Genomic DNA, 22,908 nt, shown 5'->3' on the forward strand with positions numbered 1-22,908 from the left:
TTCATTCCTTCCCACCATAAATTTCTCTTTAAATCTCGATACATTTTTGTGCTTCCTGGATGAACTGAATAAGGAGCCGCATGAGCTTCTGCCAAAATTCGCTCTTTAAATTCTGAATCTCGGGGAATCACCCTACGATCCCGAAAATGGAGAATACCATCCTTATCCAAACTATAGTGCAAGGGTCCTTTAGACTTCCTGACTCTCTTCCTAATGGCCAACAACTTTGGATCCCTTCTTTGGAGAGTCTTCAATTCTTCAAAATCAACTACTCAGACATCCAAAACTGAAGATAATAATTCTTCTTGCTGTGAACTCTCAATAAGAAGTCTTCTCATCCCACAAAGGAGAGAGTCCAAATCTGATGATTCTGCTTCATCCACCTATTGAGACTTCCTACTCAAAGCATCAGCGACTAGATTCGCCTTTTCTGGATGATACTTGATCTCACATTGGTAGTCGCTAATAAACTCTAACCACGGCCTCTGCCTCATATTGAGGTTCTTCTGAGTAAACAGATGCTTCAAGCTCATGTGGTCAATGTAAACCTCACAGACTTCGCCATACAGATAATGCCGCCAAATCTTAAGAGCAAAAACTATAGCCGCCAATTCCAAATCATGGGTGGGATAATTCCTCTCATGAGTTTTCAACTGACGAGATGCATAGGCAACAACTCGTCTCTCTTGCATAAGAATGCATCCCAACCCGAACTTGGATGCATCACTAAAAATCACAAATGGCTTGTGTGGCTCCGGGAGTGCCAAAATAGGTGCCGTTGTCAACCTCCTCTTCAACTCTAGAAAACTTCTCTCGCATCTGTCTGACCATACAAACTCAGTATACTTCCTAGTCAAGGTAGTGAGAGGTCCGGATAGCCAAGAAAATCCTTCCACAAATCTTCGATAATAACCGGCCAGTCCCAAAAAACTCCGTATCTCACGTACTGTTGAAGGGCGAGGCCACGACAAAACAGCTTCCACTTTACTAGGATCTACAGCCACTCCCTCTTGGGAAATCACATGTCCAAGAAACTTAACTTCTTCCAACCAAAATTCACACTTACTTAGCTTAGCATACAACTGATGCTCTCTTAACTTCCCGAGAGCCAGGCAAAGGTGACAAGCATACTCTTCCAAATCTCGCAAATAGATCAGAATGTCATCAAGGAACACCACCACAAAAGAATCCAGAAAAGGACGAAGCACCCGATTCATCAAATCCATAAAAGCGGTAGGGGTATTAGCTAACCCAAAAGACATCACTTTAAATTCATAATGCCCATACCTCGTCCTAAAAGCAGTCTTGGGCACATCCTTGTCTCTTATCCTCAATTGATAGTACCCTGATCTCAAGTCAATCTTTGAGAAGACAGCTGCTCCTTGAAGCTGATCAAACAAATCATCGATTCTAGGAAGTGGGTACTTGTTCTTGATGGTCACCTTGTTAAGTTCTCGATAGTCTATACACATTTTGAGAGTACCATCCTTCTTCTTGACGAATAAAATACGCACTCCCCATGGCGAAGTACTAGGCTGAATAAATCCCTTATCAACCAGTTCTTGTAATTGAGTTTTCAACTCTTTTAACTCAGTCGGTGCCATACGGTAAGGAGCCTTATGACCAGGAGCTGCCCCAGGTTCCAAGTCAATAGCAAATTCCATCTTGAGAATTGGAGGCAACCCGGGCAACTCATCTACGAACACATCAGGGAATTCTTCCACAACTGGAATATCCACTAAAGACTTCTTCTCAGACGGTGTAGACACCACTTGAACCAAATAGGCATCTACTCCACAAGCTATGTCTCTTCTTGCTTGAACAGCCAATATAACTGCTGGTCTTGCTTTTGACTTGCTTCCCACGAATTCCAAAAGTCTCCATCCGAAAGTTGAAAGCTAATTACCCGACTCCTTCAGTTAATGTTAGCAGAATAACGATGCAGCCAATCCATACCCAGAATTATATCAAACCCTAGCAACTTGAATAAAATTAAATCTGCCTCAAGTGTCCTCCCACCAAAATCCAAAGGACAACCTAAAGCAACTTTGGAGCACCACACGATCTCACCATTTGGAAGAGCCACTTCCAAGGATTGTGATAAAGGCTTTGTGACTAGATTGCACATCCATGCAAAAGTTGAGGATACAAAAGATTGAGACGCCCCAGAGTCAAACAAGGTACATGCATAAAATTAATATAGACGAACTCTACCTAAGGCAAACACATATATCAGTGAAATTAAAAAAAAAAAAAACAACCCACGTCAAACATCACATCCAAAAATTAAACTAAATGCATACCAGTAATCACCCCTGCATTGTGAGTCTCTGAAGCCTCCTAATCCACATCACCGGGAGTCACTACATAGACCCAAGCTGGTACCAACTGTCTCTGGCTGTTCCTCCCACCACGTCGACCTCCTCGTCGTCCTTGACCTCCTTGAGCTTGGTTGGGACACTCACGAGCAAAGTGACCCGGCTGACCACATCTAAAACACTGGATCCCCCTCTGGCTGTAGTCGCCCTCATGGGCTCTATTACACCTATTACAAATTGGAGCTCAGCCTCCCGCACGAACACCAGAGGCTGCCTGCAAACGGGCCCCAGTCATCTGTACAAACTTAGGTGGTGACCCAGAACTACTCCCCTCACCAACAAAACTCTGCCTCTTCTAACCCGGAGAGGAGTCTACTGCAAAACTATTTTCCCGCTCCGCAATAGTGGTCATGTCACAGGCTCTCCTGAAAACGCTCGGCTCGCAACTCCTCAGTAGCAATGAGGTGGGTAGCGAACTGCCCAAGCTCCATAAATTTTCTGGCATATTGCTCGACAGTCATATCTCCTTGAACCAAACTATTGAATTCTCGTGCCTTTTGTCGTCTCACAAAAACAGGGAAGAAACGGTCATCAAATTCTATCTTGAAACGCTTCCAAGACACAGCTGTAAAAGATCCCAACTCCATCTCTAGGAGTTGCCGCTTAGTATGCCACCAGTTTGCCGCTTCACCTTGCAGCAAGTAACTTCCATACAATACCATATGGGCCTCTGTGCACCCACAGACTTCAAATGTTCTTTCACGATCTTCAATGCACCTTCTAGCCTGTAGTGGATCCTCCTCACTAGTAAAGGCAGGGGTCCTATGCGCTAAGAAGCGCTCATAGGTGCACCTGGCCTGCACTGCCCTATATTGATCTCCTTTCGACGGCTGAAAATTCTGTTGGAGGAATTCCGTCATCCTATTTAACGCCCTTGCTATGGCGTAATTCCCATTGCCCCTCGGTAATTCATCCTCAAGCTCAACAGCTGGCCTTCTTGGTCTCACTATCTTCCTGTCATAGAGCAATCTTTAACCCCGCTTAAATCCCGGACAAAATCCAACACAACTTAAAAGCAACACCAAAAATAAAATAATACAACAAAAATTCAAATAAAAATAAACCCATAATATATCATACTTTAAAATAAATAATTTTAACTTACAACTTTAAAAAAAAAAAAAAATTCTGGTACCACACCTAAGGGACATGTGGGTTTACCCAGAGCCGAGCCGCTTTGATACCACCTTTAGCGCCCCCGACCCCCATGTACAAGAACATGGAAATCGAGACACCCGGATGGTGACAACATGGTTACGCATCCCAAAGATAGTGTCAAGTGTGTGTATATGCAACAGTGTACAAAAAACAATGCAGCGGATGATTTAAGTCAACTAAGTACCAGAATTGTTTAATACAAGTATCCAAAATAAATAGTCTTAAAAGTTATACAGTCATCCCAAAGTAAAATATAATACAAGTCCAAACCAATATAAGTGATCCCGGATCACTCCTCGGGCTCACCCTCAGCTTCATCTGCATCGAAATCTGCATTACTAAAAAGGGTACCGCAGGTAAGTATAAACCAAACAACCACGAGATTATTAATGCATTAATGCTACCAACATGCATGCATATGATGAAATATGCACTATGCCCCAAAACGTCATTTTTCCCGAAAATGAATACTTTCCAACGCACGCCAAAATCTCGTTTTGGCCCAAACATATCCGTAAAACATTTTTCCAGAAAATGATTCACACAAAATCCATATCCAACACACGCTATTTTCCCAAAAAATAGTCCAATATTCCATTTTATCGTAGGCACCGTGATCTCACCTAGGGACCATCCGCACGTCCTGGCTCACTTCGCCACATGAAGGAACGGGCGATGCCCACTTCCGCGCCCAGCGTGTACATGGCCAAGCATCCTCTAGCCCCCGCCAGCAGAGGGGCCACGGAATCGGCACGAGAGCGCACCATCTCGTCTGATCCCATTGTCGCCCAGCGACAATCCAGGGGACGTCACTCAGTATATTCCGCTCCCGAGTGACCAGAGGAGCGCCACCGAAATAACGCCTCATCTCGGCTTGGAGTCGTGATACACACGCACCCAAAAATCCTTTCACGTGAAAACCCAATTTTCAATAAACACATGAACATGAATGCAATTACACGAAAACCTAGCTTCCTTTACAAACATGATCATGCGTGCAAATATGCCATGTACATGAAACATCTTAATAACCAACATCCAACACCACTCAACACAACCCAAACACACAAACAACTTCATCCACCTATCCATTCGACCCCCTTACTCCTCAGACTAAGTCTGGCAAAACCAACCAGACAGTTCACAATAAATATGAGTTAGTGCAAAAAAACATTTAAATTACGAAAGTTCTTTGGGAAAATACTTACAGTGCTTTATTATAATTTTTGAAGGATCACGGAGGTGCAAGAAGTGGCGGCTTAGCAACATAACAGTGCAAAATGCATTGTGGGCGTGGGTCTCAAAATGCTAGTTTTTGAACGGGGACAAACCAAGACATGAGATTGCTAGGGAAGGGCTTAGGGATGTCGGTGAAGCTAATGGTGGTGGTGGTTGGCCGTGGGTGGTGGCGTAGAGGGCGGTTGATGGCTAAAATATCCAAAACGGAAATATTGATGGTGGGGTTTCACCGGTGGCGGATCGGGGCTGAGGATGGGTGCATTAGGTTGCTATGAGGTCGAGGATGAAGTGGTGAAGAAATGGTGGCCAAAGGTGGCACGAAGACGGCTCACGAAAACGAGAGGCGGCGTGGCTTTGCATTGAGCGTGGGGACAAATGGCGGCGCGAGAGAGGCTGATGAGGCACACGGTGGCGCACGGCTGTGACTGGGTGAAGAAAAAGAACACACACAGGGAAGAGGGAGAGAGGGACATCGCGCGCGGGAAGAGTAGGGGAAAAGAAATGGGGAGAAAGAAAAGATGAAGAAAGAAAAAGGGGAAAAAGAAAAGTGGGGGAAAGAAATGATGTCTAATCCTCACATCTTGGGTCACAAAAATGATCCAACGAAAGTAATTTCAAAACAACAACTTAAATAACATAATTTAAACGTAGTAATTAAATGAAAATAAAATAATTAAACCCGGCAATAAACTAATTTAAAATAAAGAGAAATTTAAATGCATAACAATAATTAATATTAAGGAAACCTATCAAATTTAATTTTCACAAATTAAAAATTATAAAATTAAACCCACTAAAAAATTCTACAATTTAAAACAAGAGAATCATTTTTTAAATTAATAAAAATAATCTGTCAATTAAAAATACACTAAAATAAGGGGTGTTACATCCTCCCCCCTTAAATAAAATTTCGTCCTCGAAATTGGCAAGGTCAAATATTAAATCCAAGACAGGAATAAGATTCATCTAAGAGCAGACTTAAGAAACATACCGCCAGGGCTAAACAAACAAATATGGAAATTGCTCCCTCATGTCTGCTTCCCTCTCAAAAGAAAAATCTTGAGCCAACGGATCGCCCCATGACACTTTCACCAAAGGTATCGTCTTGGACCTTAACCTTTGCCCTTTCCAATCTACGATCTGCGTTGGGGGAACTTCATAAGTAAGGTTAGGCTGAAGTTGAATACATTTAGGGTCAACAAAACGTGGTTCTTGTTGGCCAAAACTCTTCTTCAATGATGACACATGGAACACATCATGAACTTCCCCAAAATAGTCCGGCAATGTAACTCTATAAGCAACAAGCCCAACTTTCTCTACAATCTGAAAAGGGCCAACATACCTCGGACTAAGCTTTCCCTTCTTACCAAAGCGCTTAACGCCTTTCATAGGAGAGACCTTGAGATAAACCCAATCACCTACTTCGAAGTATAAGTCTCTTCTTCTGACGACTTTGGGCTTCTGCCATTTTAGTCCTTATGTACTTGATCTTTCATTTCTTGAATTATCTCAGGCCCAATCAATTTACTCTCGCCAACGTCATCCCAATACAATGGTGATCTGCACTTCCTCCCATACAAAGCTTCATAAGGGGGCATCTGGATGGAGGAATGAAAACTGTTATTGTAAGCAAACTCAATTAGCGGCAGATGATTCTCCCAACTCCCCTGAAATTCCATGACACAAGCTCGCAACATATCCTCAAGAGTCTAGATAGTACGCTCTGATTGACCGTCAGTTTGAGGGTGATATGCTGTACTAAACTTCAACTTAGTGCCTAAAGCTGGCTGCAAACTCTTCCAAAAATGGGGCTTGAACCACGGGTCCCGAAAATGAATATTTTCCAACGCACGCCAAAATCTCTTTTTGGCCCAATCATATCCGTAAAACGTTTTTCCAGAAAATGATTCACACAAAATCCATATCCAACACACGCTATTTTCCCAGAAAATAGTCCAATATTCCATTTTACCATAGGCACCATGATCTCTCCTAGGGACCATCCGCACGTCCTAGCTCACTTCGCCATGTGAAGGAACGAGCGATACCCACTTCCGCGCCCAGCGTGTACATGGCCAAGCATCCTCTAGCCCCCGCCAGCAGAGGGGCCACGGAGTCGGCACGAGAGCGCACCATCTCGTCCAATCCCATTGTCGCCCAGCGACAATCCAGGGGACGTCACTCAGTATATTTCGCTCCTGAGTGACCAGAGGAGCGCCACCGAGATAAGGCCCCATCTCGGCTCGGGGTCGTGAGACACACGCACCCAAAAATCATTTCTCATGAAAACCCAGTTTTCAATAAACACATAAACATGAATGCCATTACACGAAAACCCGGCTTCCTTTACAAACATGATCATGCGTGCAAATATGCCATGTACATGAAACATCTTAATAACCAACATCCAACACCACTCAACACAACCCAAACACACAAACAACTTCATCCACCAATCCATCCGACCCTCTTACTCCTTAGACTCAGTCAAGCAAAACCAACCAGACAGTTCACAATAAATATGAGTTAGTGCAAAAATACATTTAAATTACGAAAGTTCTTTGGAAAAATATTTACAGTGCTTTATTATAATTTTCAAAAGATCACGGAGGTGCAAGAAGTAACGGCTCAGCAACATAACAGTGAAAAATGCACAGTGGCCATGGCTCTCAAAATGCTAGTTTTCGAACGGGGACAAACCAAGTCTTGAGATTGCTAGGGAAGGGCTTAGGGATGTTGGTGAAGCTAATGGTGGTGGTGGTTGGCCGTGGGTGGCGGCGTAAAGGGCGGTTGAAGGCTAAAATACCCAAAATGAAAATATTGATGGTGGGGTTTCACCGGTGGCGGATCGGGGCTGAGGATGGGTGCATTAGGTTGCTATGAGGTCGAGGATGAAGTGGTGAAGAAATGGTGGCTGGAGGTGGCGCGACGGCATTGCGCGAACACAAGAGGTGCCGCGGCTTTGCATTGAGCGTGGGGACAAACAGCAGAGCGAGAGAGGCAAGGGTGGTGGTCGCCGACCGGTGGGGAAGGGAATGGGACGGGCGGTGAGGCGCACGGCAGCGCACAGCGGTGGCTGGGTGGAGAAGAAGAACACGCACGGTGAGGAAGGAGAGTGGGACGTCGCGTGCGGGAAGAGTAGGGGAAAAGAAATGGGGACAAAGAAAAGAAGAAGAAGAAAGAAAAAGGGAAAAAATAAAAGTGGGGGAAAGAAATGAGGTCTAATCCTCACATCTTGGGTCACAAAAATGATCCAACGAAAATAATTTCAAAACAACAAGTTTAATAAAATAATTTAAACGTAGTGATTAAATGAAAATAAAATAATTAAACCCAATAATAAACTAATTTAAAATAAAGAGAAATTAAATTCATAACAATAATTAATATTAAGGAAACCTATCAAATTTAATTTTAATAAATTAAAAATCATAAAAATAAACCCACTAAAATATCCGACAATTTAAAACAAGAGAATCAATTTTTAAATTAATAAAAATAATCATTCAATTAAAAATACACTAAAAAGGGGGTGTTACACTTCTTCTGTCCTAAGTTTGTGCATCTGCTCAATGTATATAAGTGCAAAATAATATTATTTTGAGCACAAGAGTTATAGTTAAACTTTTTTAACTAGAATTAGTTGAAGCATGCAACGACATACCTGAGATAGTCATCAATCTCTCGACAATTATTTTGCACGTACCACCGAACTTTACCCAACTCTCCATCAGTTAAATCGTAACCCATTTGTGCATCCAAGGGTTGTACATTCTAGGAAAACACTGATAGCCCACGAGGAGGCGGAGCAGCAAGATCAGCGAAGGGTCAGCATTTCGTTCTTGATGACTAAATCGTGTCTCAACACCACGAAGATATAGAGAGCAAAATGTTAACCATTCATCGTGTATATAGGCCTCTACTCTCAGCAATGGCTTTATTCAACCCAAATATTTTTCAACTGAATACTTCCAATGGAACTGCACCGGTCCACCCAACAATACCTCTTGGGATAAATGTATTGCTAAATGGACCATGACATTGAAAATTGAGGGTGGAAAGATCTGCTCAAATTTACATAGTATTGTAGCAATGTCTTTTTCCATCTTCTGCAACATATCTCGATTTACTACTCGAGTGCACAAATACTTAAAAATATATAGAGTTCGGATATGCCGACACGTACATTAGATGTTAGGTTCCCACAAATTACCACCGATAATAACTTCTGCAAAATACATGAGAATCATGTCTTTTCAAACCACTAATTTTCCAATCATCAAGGCTCATGCATCTACCAATATTTGAAGCATAACCGCATAACCATATGACAATTTCACACCTTGCAACCATGTGCAGAAGTCCATCCTCTCCTCCCTTGTCATCGTAAAACATGCATGAGGCATGACCACCCTATTACTTTCCACCCACAAATATTGATTATGTTTCATTCTCATTCGCTCAAGATCTTTCCTTGTCTTGATCATGTCCTTCTTTTTGTTAATGCTCATCAATGCAACCAGTATATTATCACAGATATTCTTCTTTATGTGCATTACATCCAAACCATGTCGCAACATATAGGATGACCAGTATGGCAAGTCAAAAAAATACTACGCTTTATCCAATTCAATTCTATTGTGCCTCATTTTCTCTTGTTCTATCCCCCACCTTTGTCAAAATTGTTCGCTCTAACATGTACCAATTGTTCCACTATCTCTTCTCCAGACAACTCATTTGGTGCAATTCTATCCTCTACTCTCCCATCAAACTTTGCGCATTCTATTCTCCATGCATGATTTGCTGGTAGATAATATCGATGACCCATGAAACACAACTTCTGGGAATATTTTAACCACTTACTAGCAGTTTCTTTATTACACGTCGAACATGCTAACCTCTGTTTAGTACTCAAACCAGAAAGATTCTCATATGCCGGAAAGTCATTTATCATCCACATTATCGCAACATGCATCTGAAAATATGTCAATGTGGATGTATCATAAGTTCTTATGCCTGTTTCCCATAACTCTTTCAGCTCTTCAATCAACAATTGCATGAATACGTCAATGTCATTCCCAAGTGATCTCGGGACAGGGATAAGTAAAGTTAACAAAAAGTTGGGTGCCTTCATGCTATTCTATGGTGGAAGATTGTATGGAATCAACACTACAGGCCAAGTGCTATAACTTGTACTCATATTTCCAAAAGGGTTGAATTCATCGGTTGTGAGTCCTAGGCTCATGTTCCGAGCTTCTATCCCAAATTTTGGGTATTTCTCATCAAAATATTGCCACTCAAGTGAATTAGCTCAGTGTCTCATATATGCATCATCCTTAACTCTTTTCTCCTCATGCCACCTCATATTGTGAGCTAATTTCTTACACATATATAGTCTTTGCAACCTAGGTCTCAAGGAAAACTATCGCAACACCTTAATAACCAGCACATTTTTCTTACCCTTCTACCTCGACTCTCTACATACAGGACATGTTTGTTTCTCCTCATTTACCTTCTAGGACAAAACACAATCATTCTTGCATACATGTATGGACTTGTACTCAAACCCTAATCCCTTTCTCAACTATTTCACTTCATAAAAGTTCTATGGCAATGTAGACTCTTCGGGAAGCAACTCGTTAAATAAGTCCAATACCATGTTTATTGCTTTCATCAACATTCCACACAATAACTAAATGTGAAGCAACCGTACAATAAACGACATTTTGGAATGTTTTGTACAGCCTGGATAAAGCTCGCGCTTTGTATCTTCCAACATTGCAGCGAAAGTCTTAGAATCACTTGAGGCATTATCGTCAACCTCATCCATAAACATCCCAGCTCCAATGTCACCCAATATCTCCTCCATCTCATCTCGTTCATAATCATCATCCATGTGTGGCAAATAATGCATCTGCTGACTGTGCATACGGCTCACCATGCAGTACCCATCGGGTATACCCCAGATCCATACTGTTCACAAATATGACTTTCAACTTCAGCCAACCCTATCGCACATAAAGTTTTACACCCTCGACATGGACACTTAATGTAACCACGACTATCAACAAAAGCCTGAGCAAAATCAATGAAGATTCTTACTCCACGCCCATAGGGTGCGTAATCCTTTCCAAGTCTATCGCCTAGACGCATCTAACTTTTGTCCATTTCTTAAAACATATATCTATTAGTAACACGTACATAGAACATTCACATGCAGGTCATGCTCCAATTTTCACTGCTCTTTTGATAATGTAGTTGGTCCTATCCCATTCAAGATTATATTATCCATATTGCACATATTCCGCCACTCTACTACTTTCCACGTTAGTAGAAATTTCGGTAGCACCTCCCCACAGTTCTCCAAGTATACTTGTTCACATAGAGGGACTGTGACCCTACAAACAGTATACCTGAAGAACAGTAGAGGAAGACACCGAAACTTCATACTAAATGTGTTCAGTAGGAGTAATAAAAATGTACAATACAGATAATATAATCTCAGACAGTCCACACTGGATTATTCAGGAATTAGTGGACACCTAAATGAACACTAATTTCCAATTGGGTCTAAAGTTATTTATGCAATGTCACACAATATCTATCAAAAAATACTACAAATAATATTTTCATGTTGTTTGAATTAACAATGTCAATAAAATAGTAGTGTTATATTGTGAAACTAGAGAGAGATGGAATAATATGTTCACAAGTTTCCTGTCAGTAGACAACGAGGGAGAAAGATCTTGAAGAAATGTCTAAATTTTAATCTAATTACTTAACTGTCACAAACCCTTCGGGAAACTGAAACCGAAACGGGAAACGTCACTTTCAGACCCTTACCGTTATCTCTCCACCGTTGCACGCTGCCACTAAATTGTCGCTGCCACCATCAAACTCCACCACAACCGTCACAAAAAGGTAGGCATCCCTCTTTGTCCTCTTACATCTTTTTTTTTTCCAATTATTTAGTAGGATTTTGTGTAAACTAAATGTTAGTGGTAGCCGGATTTTCAACTCTATTTTTTGGCCACCATGGAATGCCATTGGCCAAATGGTCACCTTAGAAAATTTTCTTGAAATGTATACTTCATTTCTATGGTGGCATTTGGCCAGTTAGAATCATGGTACATGATTTTCAAGAATGACTGAGTTGACTCGGACATTTTGTGCCATAACGTTCAAAAGATTTGACAGAACGTTCGAATGTACGACGTTTCAATTACATAGTCGTTATGCCATCCACGTTCGAAATTATATTTTGTATATTTGAACATTACTTTACGTGGCACTTATGTTCAAACGTACTTCAATTTATTTATCGTTTTGCCTTCTATGTTCAAACGTAAATCTTTACAAGCTCACGTAAAACACATACATTCTAACGTGGAAAGTATTCGTGCGAACGTGTATAATTTCAAAATTCTTAGCCGTTATGCCCTTAACGTTCGAACACGTATAATTTAATGTTCTAACGATAATTGTTATGTTTAAACGTTAAGCACATACATGCGAACGTTTTATCTAAACATTTGAACCTCTGTTGTATTATGTTTGAAAGTTAATGCAAAGCAGTTTAAATTGATACAAAAGATGCATCAATAGTACTAATAATTTCTTTTCCTTTTCTATTTTCATTATATGGCTCATCCTTTGCATACTAGGAAATGGGGGAGGGAAGGAGCCACTCAAGACACTGCACGAATCAGGGCTCGTACTGTTATGGTGGAGTGAGAGGTCCTAATCAATGAGTTCAACGAGCTTAGCAAATGCAAGGATTAGTTACATGTCATAGAAATGTAAGAATAAAGAGGAAATGAAAGGGGAAGTGAGGCATTGAGAATATTCTAGTAGTGGAATTTGTGAGGAGGTTAGGGAGCCCTCGAAGCACTCCCGCAACAATCCATTATCCCTTTTGCATTTCATCATACAGCTTGTGGCCTCTGTTTTTCCTTGCAGTAGCAGTATACTTCCATTGCCATTTCCTTCCTCATTACACTCTACATTACAGAGTCCTACAACTACCATCATTCCTCCATTTCCATCATCTCCATTATTATTCATGTGTGAACATTGAGGTCTTAACACAACCCTTTTATATTTTTGCAACCCATACTTTATAGTGGGATTGAAATGTGCTTCTTTCTTCTTTTTATTTTCCTCGCAAGGCTCCCACTGAAATTTCATCTTGTGCATGCAACCCGTTTGCATCCAAACAAAAAGCAAGAATGCGTGCGTGAGTTGGCATCCTTCGAGATCTTGTTATTATTTCATGTCCGCGTCTTTGCTTTCCTATCTAGTGGGTAGATGTGTTGGCCTATAAAATATAAAATGTGCTTTGCATATGAAGATATATTATCCAATAAAATCAGAAGTGATAAAATTAAGCATAAACCATACTATTAAACAATTTAAATCACAACTTGGACTTATGCCTCTTAACTATTTATCCAACCAAAACCAATATTAATGTCAAGAAATAATTGAAATATATTGGTTCTAGATATATAAAATATGCAATATTTAACCTCAATCAAGTGTGTACACATGTGAGAAAAACCCTAAATTCGAAACTTAGTGTGGTTTTTCCCTCTTGGCCATGTGTGTGTGTGTGTAAGACACAATGAAATGATTCTTACCTCCTCGTGCTCTTCCTCAAGCCGAATGGTATAGGAGAGGTCCCAGTGATTCTTGAAAAGGGTGGAGAGAGATGGTGGTGTTTTTTTTTTTTTTTTTTATAAAGAGAAATGGTCACCTGTCCACGAGTAACCTCCTCCCACTTTTATTAAAAGTCCACACTTGTGCCAGAGGAATTCTATCACAAATATCACCCAAAACAAATAAATAACCTTCCATACATACAAATCAAATAAAAATAACAAAATGACCACACTACCAAAACTCACAATCCTCCAGACACTAAGCCTAGATCCTCAACCAAAATTACAGCCGATGACTAGAAAAGCTAAGCTTGTCCATCCCAACTAGACCTCTCAAATTACTCGGCAAATCATCACCTACAAAATACCTCCTAGTGTTGCCTCCCTCTCCTAGACGAGCCAAGAAATCTGCCACCTAATTCCCTTCTCTAAACTGGTGTTTAAACGAGACACAAAGGCCGACTAACTCCTCCTCTAGTAATTCCCAAAAATCCCATAAATACCATGAAGTACAAACTCCCGAAGTTAGCCAACTCACCACCAATTCCGAATCACTTTCAATACAAATATTCCGATATCCCATCTCTTTGCAAAGCTGAACACCACTAGTAATCGCCCTCAACTCCGCTCCATTTTTTGGTTGTGAGAAAGTAGTGAGAAAGTGTAAGAACTTGGAGATAAATGGTGAGTGCCGAAAATCCCTTAGAAGGAATCTTGAAAACTTAAAAGGCCTCCATGACTTTTGACCATGCCATTTTATAGAGAGCTTTCCTGCCTTCTAGAAATATCCAATAGCCTTTGCATGGATGCCACTTGGCAAAAATACTCTTCCCTTTCCCCCTTGATGGGATTGCATGGGAAATCCAAAAGTTGCCTTGTGTGGGTTGCGTGTAGCCATCAAAATCCGAACCCCTCTCCTGCCTTACCTTCCAATTTTCCCCTTCTCCCCTTGTCTAGATACAATGCATTTGGTGGCACAAAGGTAAAAACACAAAACCCTAATCTTTCTTGAAATCCTACTAGTGTGCATGGTTTCCATGTGGCAAAAAGGTGTGTCTTTTGCTCTTGACAAAACCCTAGGTCACTTCTAGTGACTTTTTGTCTTCCCAAGATGACTTTGAGTCTCCCCCATGTGGTTGTTGTTGCCCTCTCTCTCTCTTGCTCCTCCAAAAAGTTTCATCTAGAACATGCCATTCTCTCTTCCCAAGCAATATCCTCTAGGTACTCCGAAAGTCCCTCTTCAAGCTTGACAAGGGTCAATTTCTAAAATGGCCTTGAATGTGGGCATGTAAGCCCTAATTTGGTGACATCATACTCCACTCACATCTTCTAGAACCTCCTGCATGTTGGACAAGTGTCACTTCTTGCCTCTTCCCTAGGTTTCTCTCTTGAAAAGACTAAATAGCCCTTCTTGTGCCATGTGGCGCTTACACCCATATTTACAAATCACATTTGGGCTTCCAAGCCTTAATCTACCGTTGCTGGCCGAAATCTACATGGGCCTTGTTGGGCTCCTTCCTCCACCTATGTCTTATGGACTTCCTAATTTTTAGAACTCTTTAGGTCCGAAAATATAAATTACTCCAAGGCTTTTCCTCCAACGCTTAAAATCTTCTAGGGGCTGAAATAATTCTCCAAACAAAAATCGGAATGGAGACTTGGTGTAACGACCCAATCTTATATTTTTAGAGATAAATGATGGATAATTTTCTTAGGATCAATGAATGAGTTAACGCCCATGAAAGAGCTTATCGAATAAGTTATATTTATTTTAACCTAGAGTTAAGCCTACATTATTAAAAAAAAAATGTCAAGCTCGTGAGTTAGAGTCCAAACACTATTAGCATTCTAGATTTCCTCTTCATAATAAAACCTCTAACTGATTTCCACTCCCAAGCACATGCACATCTCTTCCATTTATTTCTCTATGGTTTTTATCATTTTTTTTTCTTCTATATATATGCTCGTTACACAGTACCACACACAACACCCTTCGTTTTAGCGCTTCACAAACCACCTTCCCTCAGCCATCCAACAGATAACCCACATGGCAACCACCAAGAAAGTCCTCCACGTCTCCTCCCCCAGTCCAAGCAACACCACGGAAACAAGACCCATGACCCCTTCCTCTCTCACAATCCACATCCAAGTCACCCGCAACACACGTCCATGAATAAACAAAACAACCTTCATCACCTCTCCTCAGTCCATCCAGCAGCCTCGTCACCTTGAAGCTACGCCAACCACACCGCAACCCTGTCCAGTTGCTCAGCCACCGTGTGATAGCACACACGGCAACCACGAATGGCAACTTTGTTTTCTTTCTAAAAAACGGAGCACTTTTGAAGTCCCCCATAGAGCCACGTTCTCCCTCGTCAGCCACCACATCTAGCCAGAAATGTCCACACCACACGGCTACAGCTTGGCTACACTACGCCCCGAACTACCATACGTGAGTCCATCTCCCTCACGCCGTGTTTTATTCCCTCTTTCTCACTCTCCCTCTCTCTCGCTAATCTTCGTCACTCTCTCTCTTTCTCTCTCAAGATTTTGGTTTCTCTCTCTGTCTCTCTAACTAGCGCCCAAGCCTTCCAGCCTTGAGCCACTGATGAACCACCCAGTTCTGCCGTGAACCAACACCAAGCCTGAAGGTCACAACCAAAGCTCACGACCTTTGTCTCTCGTGTAAGCAACCTCTAAATGCATGAACCATGTACATGAAACATTAAGTGTGTGGGTCAAATTAATAAAATTCCCATACCTATTTAAGACTAACGGGTGAAAATATTTTAGTGTTATTAAGAATTTAGGTTTAGGAAATATAGACTATTTTAGCAGTTTAGGTTTTAAATAAAATCACATGTTTAATTAGAAATTTATGCAAATTACGTGTTTATTTTTATAGGCGACCGATTACATACTGAAAATAGTGGATTAGCAGTACAAGGTAAGTAGAATGATTATACTCTTATACGTATGTACGGTAAACTGTTTTTCTTTTATAAAAATCTTATGCATGTACACCCTCCATTTGAAGTCCCTTTTTACGTACCCAAGACATGATAAAATTACAAAAATTCATAATTTTATGTGAAGTATTATGCATTAAGTTATTTATGAAAATTTATGATTTTATGAAAGGAGTTTCGCATCAAAGGATTTATGAAAAGTCATGATTTTATGTGAGAGTTATGCATTAAAATAATTTATGAAAAGCCATGCATGATTTTTTGTGAAAGTTTATGCATTAAAGTATTTATGAAAAATCATGATTTTATGTGAGGAAACATTTATCACGGATATTATGAAAGAATGCGATTTCATTTGAAATCTATTATATCATATGACAAGTATGAATGCGATTTCTTTTGAAATATTAATCTATGATATGACAAGTATGCAAGTATGATTATGATAAGGTATGTAATAGCCTATGTTATGATATGAGGAAGATACCTATGTTATGGGCATATTGCATTGCCAGGTCGTACATGCTGGTACTGCACCAATATGTTTTCCTTATGTATGGATTCCACAACTCGCGGCCACAGGCAGAATTGAAATCTAATTAGATTTGCTAACCCTAACTCATGGGGGTCAACAATGGGTATCGACCTATGACAAGTGAAAGATAAGAACAGGACGTGACCCCGGGAGGAGAGGCAGAGGCCTAGACAGATTATGCTATGATTAGTTTTATGGTTTAAATAAATTATTCTGATAAGCACATGAGACATTCGTATTTGTTTTAATAATTGCGTCCACAAACTCTATTTTGGATTTTAAGTATTTATTAAATTTTTTTTATTTATGGAATATTTCTCATTTGGCTCGTTGTTAAAAAGAAAAGTTAAGTTCAAGTTTAGAAGCACGTTGGCTCGCCAAAAATTCTAAAATGTCTTTATTGGGGAGCGTGGTGTTACAGTTGATATCAAAGACCAGGTTGAAAGATTCTGTAGACTTTTCAAATAAAACAGAGGAAAACTTTTTGCAAAGAAATTTTTTTAAAAGCAGAGAAGTTTTCAAAAAAAAAAAAAAAAAGGAAGGAAAGGAATAATTACGCCAATGTCTCTCCAAGGCAATTTCTGCCCTGTAGTAAGTATGTAATAAATTTTTCTTTTAGTAGTTGAATGCATTTTGATTGACTTTTTTAAGACATTCATGTTAGAATGGCACCCCGTGGAAGAAGACCACGTGCACCCCACTCTAAGAACAATACCGTACAAGATGAGAATTCAGAAGTACTCACTGCTGCAACGACAAGTTTCTTTCAAAGGATGGTCAATGATGATATGGTCGTTGGTAGAAGCCCACAAGTAGGATGCACATTAGAATAGTTATCCCGCCAGCACCCACCTACTTTTGTTGGTAGTTCAAATGCCATGGATGTGGAGAGTTGGATCAAACGATTGGAGCTGATCTTCGAGGCACTTTATTGCACAAAAGATCATAAGGTAACTTATGCTACTTTCAAACAAGTGGTGGAAGTCAACACGGACACTCTTGCAGATGGAACTAAGAGATGGAGTCCCTATCACATGGGAGTGTTTTAAGAAGATATTATTGGAGTGTTTCTTTCCTCAGACTCTTCGTGAGTCTAGGCCCTGTTAGTTTGCAGATCTTACCCAAGGAACAATGACAGTAGACCAATATGCTACCAAATTCACGGAACTGTCCCGTTTTGCCAGTTAGTTAATTCTAGATGAGGAAAAGAAAGCTGGAAATTTTGAGCGTGGTCTAAATCGCAGGATTAAGGAGCATGTACGTACTCTCAGGATTTGGAGTTTCATAGAGCTGGCCACCCAAGCTACCATTGCTGAAGAAGACATTCAAGAAAGTATCGATTACAATAATCAAAGGAAGCAATAGCAGCAACTACAACTCCAAATAGCATCACATTGGGATAAGAGGCCTTTTCAGGATAATGGACAACGACCACGACAAGGCGAGATAGGATGGCTCCCCTTGTGTGGGAAGTGTAGTAAGAGGCATGCAGGGAAATGTTTGATGGGGATCGGAACATGTTTTAAGTGTGGGAAGGAAGGACATCATCTTCGAGATTGTCTTGGGAAGAACATAGCTACTACTGAAGCTACAAGAGATGGACAGAAGAATATGGCACCAACTCGAGTTTTCTCCTTGACACAGTTGTATGACAAGGATGCACCCGTCAATGAGAACACATGTAACTATTTTCCTCAACTAGAAATATTAATTATTGTTGGAATATTAGGTATGTAGGTTGTGTTATTCATGATGACTATTGGAAATATTATATGTACTATACTTAACGAAATTCTATCTCAGTATGAATTATAGGAGTTAGGATTTGAACTTTGAAGAGTCTTAGGTTACGATTTATTGAGTTTACTATTCCATGTGGAGAGTTTTATTATTCTATATCGAGAGTTTTAGTTTCTTTTTTGTGGAATTTAGATAATTGTCTAGTCAAATTACTATTAGGTTTGTAATCGAACCCATTATCGGGGTTTACATTTTAGGGGGGTTATGTGATCTTAAGAATAAATATAGAAGGACTAAAAGTCTAGAAATGACAGGTTCGACTATATGATCTAGGATTTAGAATAAAGACAGCGAAAGAATGTGGTGAATAAGTAGGCTGTTGAGGTCTAGCAAATTCTGAGAACGCAATTTTTATATGGAGGGGAGATTGTAACTACCTGATCCTATATTTTTAGAGATAAATGATGGATAATTTTATTAAGATCAATAAATGAGTTAAAGCCTATAAAAGAACTTATCGGATAAGTTATATTTATTTTAACTACCATTTATTTCTCTAGGGTTTTTATTAGTTTTTTTTTTCTTTTATACATATGCTCGTTACACAGTACCACACATTACACCTTTCATTTTAGCGCTTTACAAACCACCTTCCCTCAGCCGTCCAACAGACCACCACACAGCAACCACCAGGAAACTCCTCCACATCTCCCCCCCTAGTCCAAGCAACACCACAGAAACAAGTCCCACTACCCCTTCCTCTCTCATAGCCCACATCCAAGTCACCAGCAACACAAATCCAGGAAAAAACAAAAACAACCTCCACCACCTCCCCTCAGTCAGTCCAGCAGCCTCGCCACCTTGAAGCCAAGCTAACCACGCCGCAACCCCTTCCAGTTGCTCAACCACTGTGTGGTAGCTCCACGCACGGTAACCATGCATGGCACCTCTGTTTTGTTTCCAAGCCACAAAACACAACACTTTTGAAGTCCCCCATAGAGCCACGTTCTCCCTCGTCATTCACCACATATCACTAGAACGTCCACACCACGCAACCACAGCTCGGCTACACTGCGCCCCGATCCACCTTACGTAAGTCCATCTCCCTCACACCGTGTTTTATTCCCTCTTTCTCACTCTCCATCTCTCTCGCTAATCTTCATCTCTCTCTCTATCTCCTTCTCTCTCAAGATTTTGGTTTCTCTCTCCATCTCTCTATCTAGTGCCCAAGCCCTCCAGCCTTGAGCCATCGACAAACCACCCAGTTCCGCCATAAAGCACCACCAAGCCCGAAGGTCACAGCCAAAGCTCATGGCCTTTGTTTCTCGTGTAAGCCTCCTCTAAATGCATGAACTATGTACATGAAACATTATGTGGGTTAAATTACAAAATACCCATACCTATTTATGACTAATGGGTGAGAATATTTTAGTGTTAGGAAGAATTTAGGTTTAGAAAATATAGATTGTTTTAGTAGTTTAGGTTTTAAATAAAATCACATGTTTAATTAGAAGTTTATGCAAATTACGTGTTTATTTTTATAGGCGACCGATTACATGCCTAAAATAGTGGATTAGCGTTGCAAGGTAAGTAGCATGATCATACCCTTATACATGTGTATGGTAAGCTGCTTGTCTTTTATAAAAATATTATGCATGTACACCCTCCATTGGAAGCATCTTTTTACGTACCCAAGACATGATAAAATTACGAAAATCCATATTTTATGTGAAGTATTATGCATTAAGTTATTTATAAAAATTCATGATTTTATCAACGGAGTTATACATCAAAAGATTTATGAAAAGTCATGATTTTATGTTAGAGTTATGCATTAAAATAATTTATGAAAAGCCATGCATGATTTTATGTGAAGATATATGCATTAAAATATTTATGAAAAATCATGATTTTATGTGAGGAAACATGTATCACGAAAATTATGAAAGAATGTGATTTCATTTGAAATCTATGATATGATATGACAAGTATGCTTGGGATTTCTTTTGAAATCTATAATATGACAAGTATGCAAGTATGATTATGACAAGATATGTAACGGCCTATATTATGATATGAAGACGGTACCTATGTTATGAGCATATTGCATTGCCAAGTCGTATGCTGGTAGTGCACTAGTATGTCTTCCTTATGTATGGATTCCATAACCCGCAACCACGGGTAGAATCATAATCTAGTTAGATTCACTAACCCTAACTCACGGGGGTCAATAGTGGGTATTGGCCTATGACAAGTGAAAGATAAGTTCATGCTCATGCTCATGTTATTTACGTATGTATTTATGAATATGAACATTTTTCAATAAACCTTATGTTTTTAAACCACCCAAGGTGATGGCATTTATGAGGATGAGACTGCAGGACAGGACTTGACCTCGAGAGGCGAGGCACAGGCCTTGACAGATTATGCTATGATTAGTTTCATGGTTTAAGGTTTAAATAAATTATTTTGATATGCACATGAGACTTTCGTGTTTTTTTTAATAAGTGCTTCCACATACTCTTTTTTGGATTTTAAGTATTTATTAAATTTCATTTTATTTATGGAATCTTTCGCATCTGGCGCTTTGTTAAAAAGAAAAGTTTTGAAGTTTAAGTTTTGCAGCACACTGGCTCCCCAAAATTCTAAAATGTCTTTATTGGGGAGCATGGTGCTACACTGGGCAAAGTTAGGGTTTTCACATCCTCCCCCACTTAAAAACAGATTTTATACTCGAAATCTAAACCGTACATACTAATATCACAAATGAAATCAAAACAACTTTGAGCTTACCTCAAACATTAGCAGCCGTAGACTCCTCAGACAATGATGGGGGTGGTATATCATCTTCATCTTCTGACATCGAATGTTTCGAAAAATAGAATATCGCATCTAGATCATAGTCAAAATACATGTTTACCCACATCTCATTCAACTTATGCTCTATCTCAAGTTAAGTGTATTCGATAGGTTGACCCTCTTTGTGGAAACGAATATGATCTGTAGACATATCCGGAGTGTCAAAAGGCATATATCTATTCGCGCGACCTTCAATGGCACGACTAGAGTTAGCTTCTTGATCAAGTCCGAGCAAATGTGTTCTATTGGTCTCCTTCCATACTAACAGGTCGTGTGGGGATTATCGTTCTTCATGCGGTAATGCTTGTTGTAGGCAAATATTTCCTCTAGAATCTGCATCCATCACATGAGTGTGATGATGCTCAAACTTTTCCATCTATTATTCCCAATGAGCAGCCATCATGCGATCTCTTCTTCTTTGCTAGTTCCTGCGACTTCATTCTCACCTTTCTCTAATTAGTGCAGTTGATGACACAGACATACATGGGGTTTTTCTAGTACGTGTCATATCCTGGTATAATGCATACAACATCACTAATAGATCATTCAAAACAAACATGAATTTATTCATGACAAACTAGAGTACACATAGTCATACATAAATTCTTTACAACACCCAAATCAATAGTACAAACAAATGAAGGTAGTTGGCCCTCATCGTATCTTTTCCTTCCTAAGTCGCTTCCTGGAAATCTGGATTATTCCAGAGCACCTTCACTAAGGGTATCCTTCGATTCCTTAGCTCTTGCTACTTCCTATCCACAATCTGTACTGGCCATTCTTCATAAGATAAATTAGGTTGAAGTTGAGCACTACCAGGCTCCATCACTAATGGTCTTCTTTCTCCAAAGCTCTTCCTCAAATATAACACATGAAATACATTATGCACTCCTTGCATTTCAACCGGTAGATCCAGTCGATATGCCACTGCACTAACTCTTTCTACAACTTCACATGGTCCTACATAACGGGGACACAATTCCCCTTGCTTGCCAAACCGTACGACTCCCTTCATAGGTGAAATTTTAACATACACCCAATCAATCACCTTTAGCAAATTTTGATATTCTTCGTCTTTTATCAACATAACTTTTATGTCGACTTTGGGCCGCTTTCATCCTTTCTTGGATCAATGCTACTTGCTTTTGCACCTCCTGCAAATATTCAACCCTAAAATTCTTCCTTCTTCAACTTCACCCCAATACAAATGGGATCTACACTTTCTTCCATATAGCACTTTGTAAGGCGCCATCTGTATTGTGCTTGGAAACTATTGTTGTAAGTGAATTCTATCAAGAACAGGTGGCTCTCCCAAACACCACCTAGCTTCGATACACATGCTCTCAACATATCTTCCAACGTCTGAATGG

General features: G+C 40.1%; 1 protein-coding gene across 1 annotated transcript in view; it reads right to left on the minus strand.

Moving 5' to 3' along the window:
* LOC108990281 overlaps window positions 1-22,908 on the minus strand; it is a 655,370-nt gene that overhangs the window by 460,680 nt on the left and 171,782 nt on the right. The gene's annotated exons all lie outside the window — the stretch shown is intronic.

Source organism: Juglans regia, chromosome 7 (assembly GCF_001411555.2).
Source record: "Juglans regia cultivar Chandler chromosome 7, Walnut 2.0, whole genome shotgun sequence".
NCBI lineage: Eukaryota > Viridiplantae > Streptophyta > Magnoliopsida > Fagales > Juglandaceae > Juglans > Juglans regia.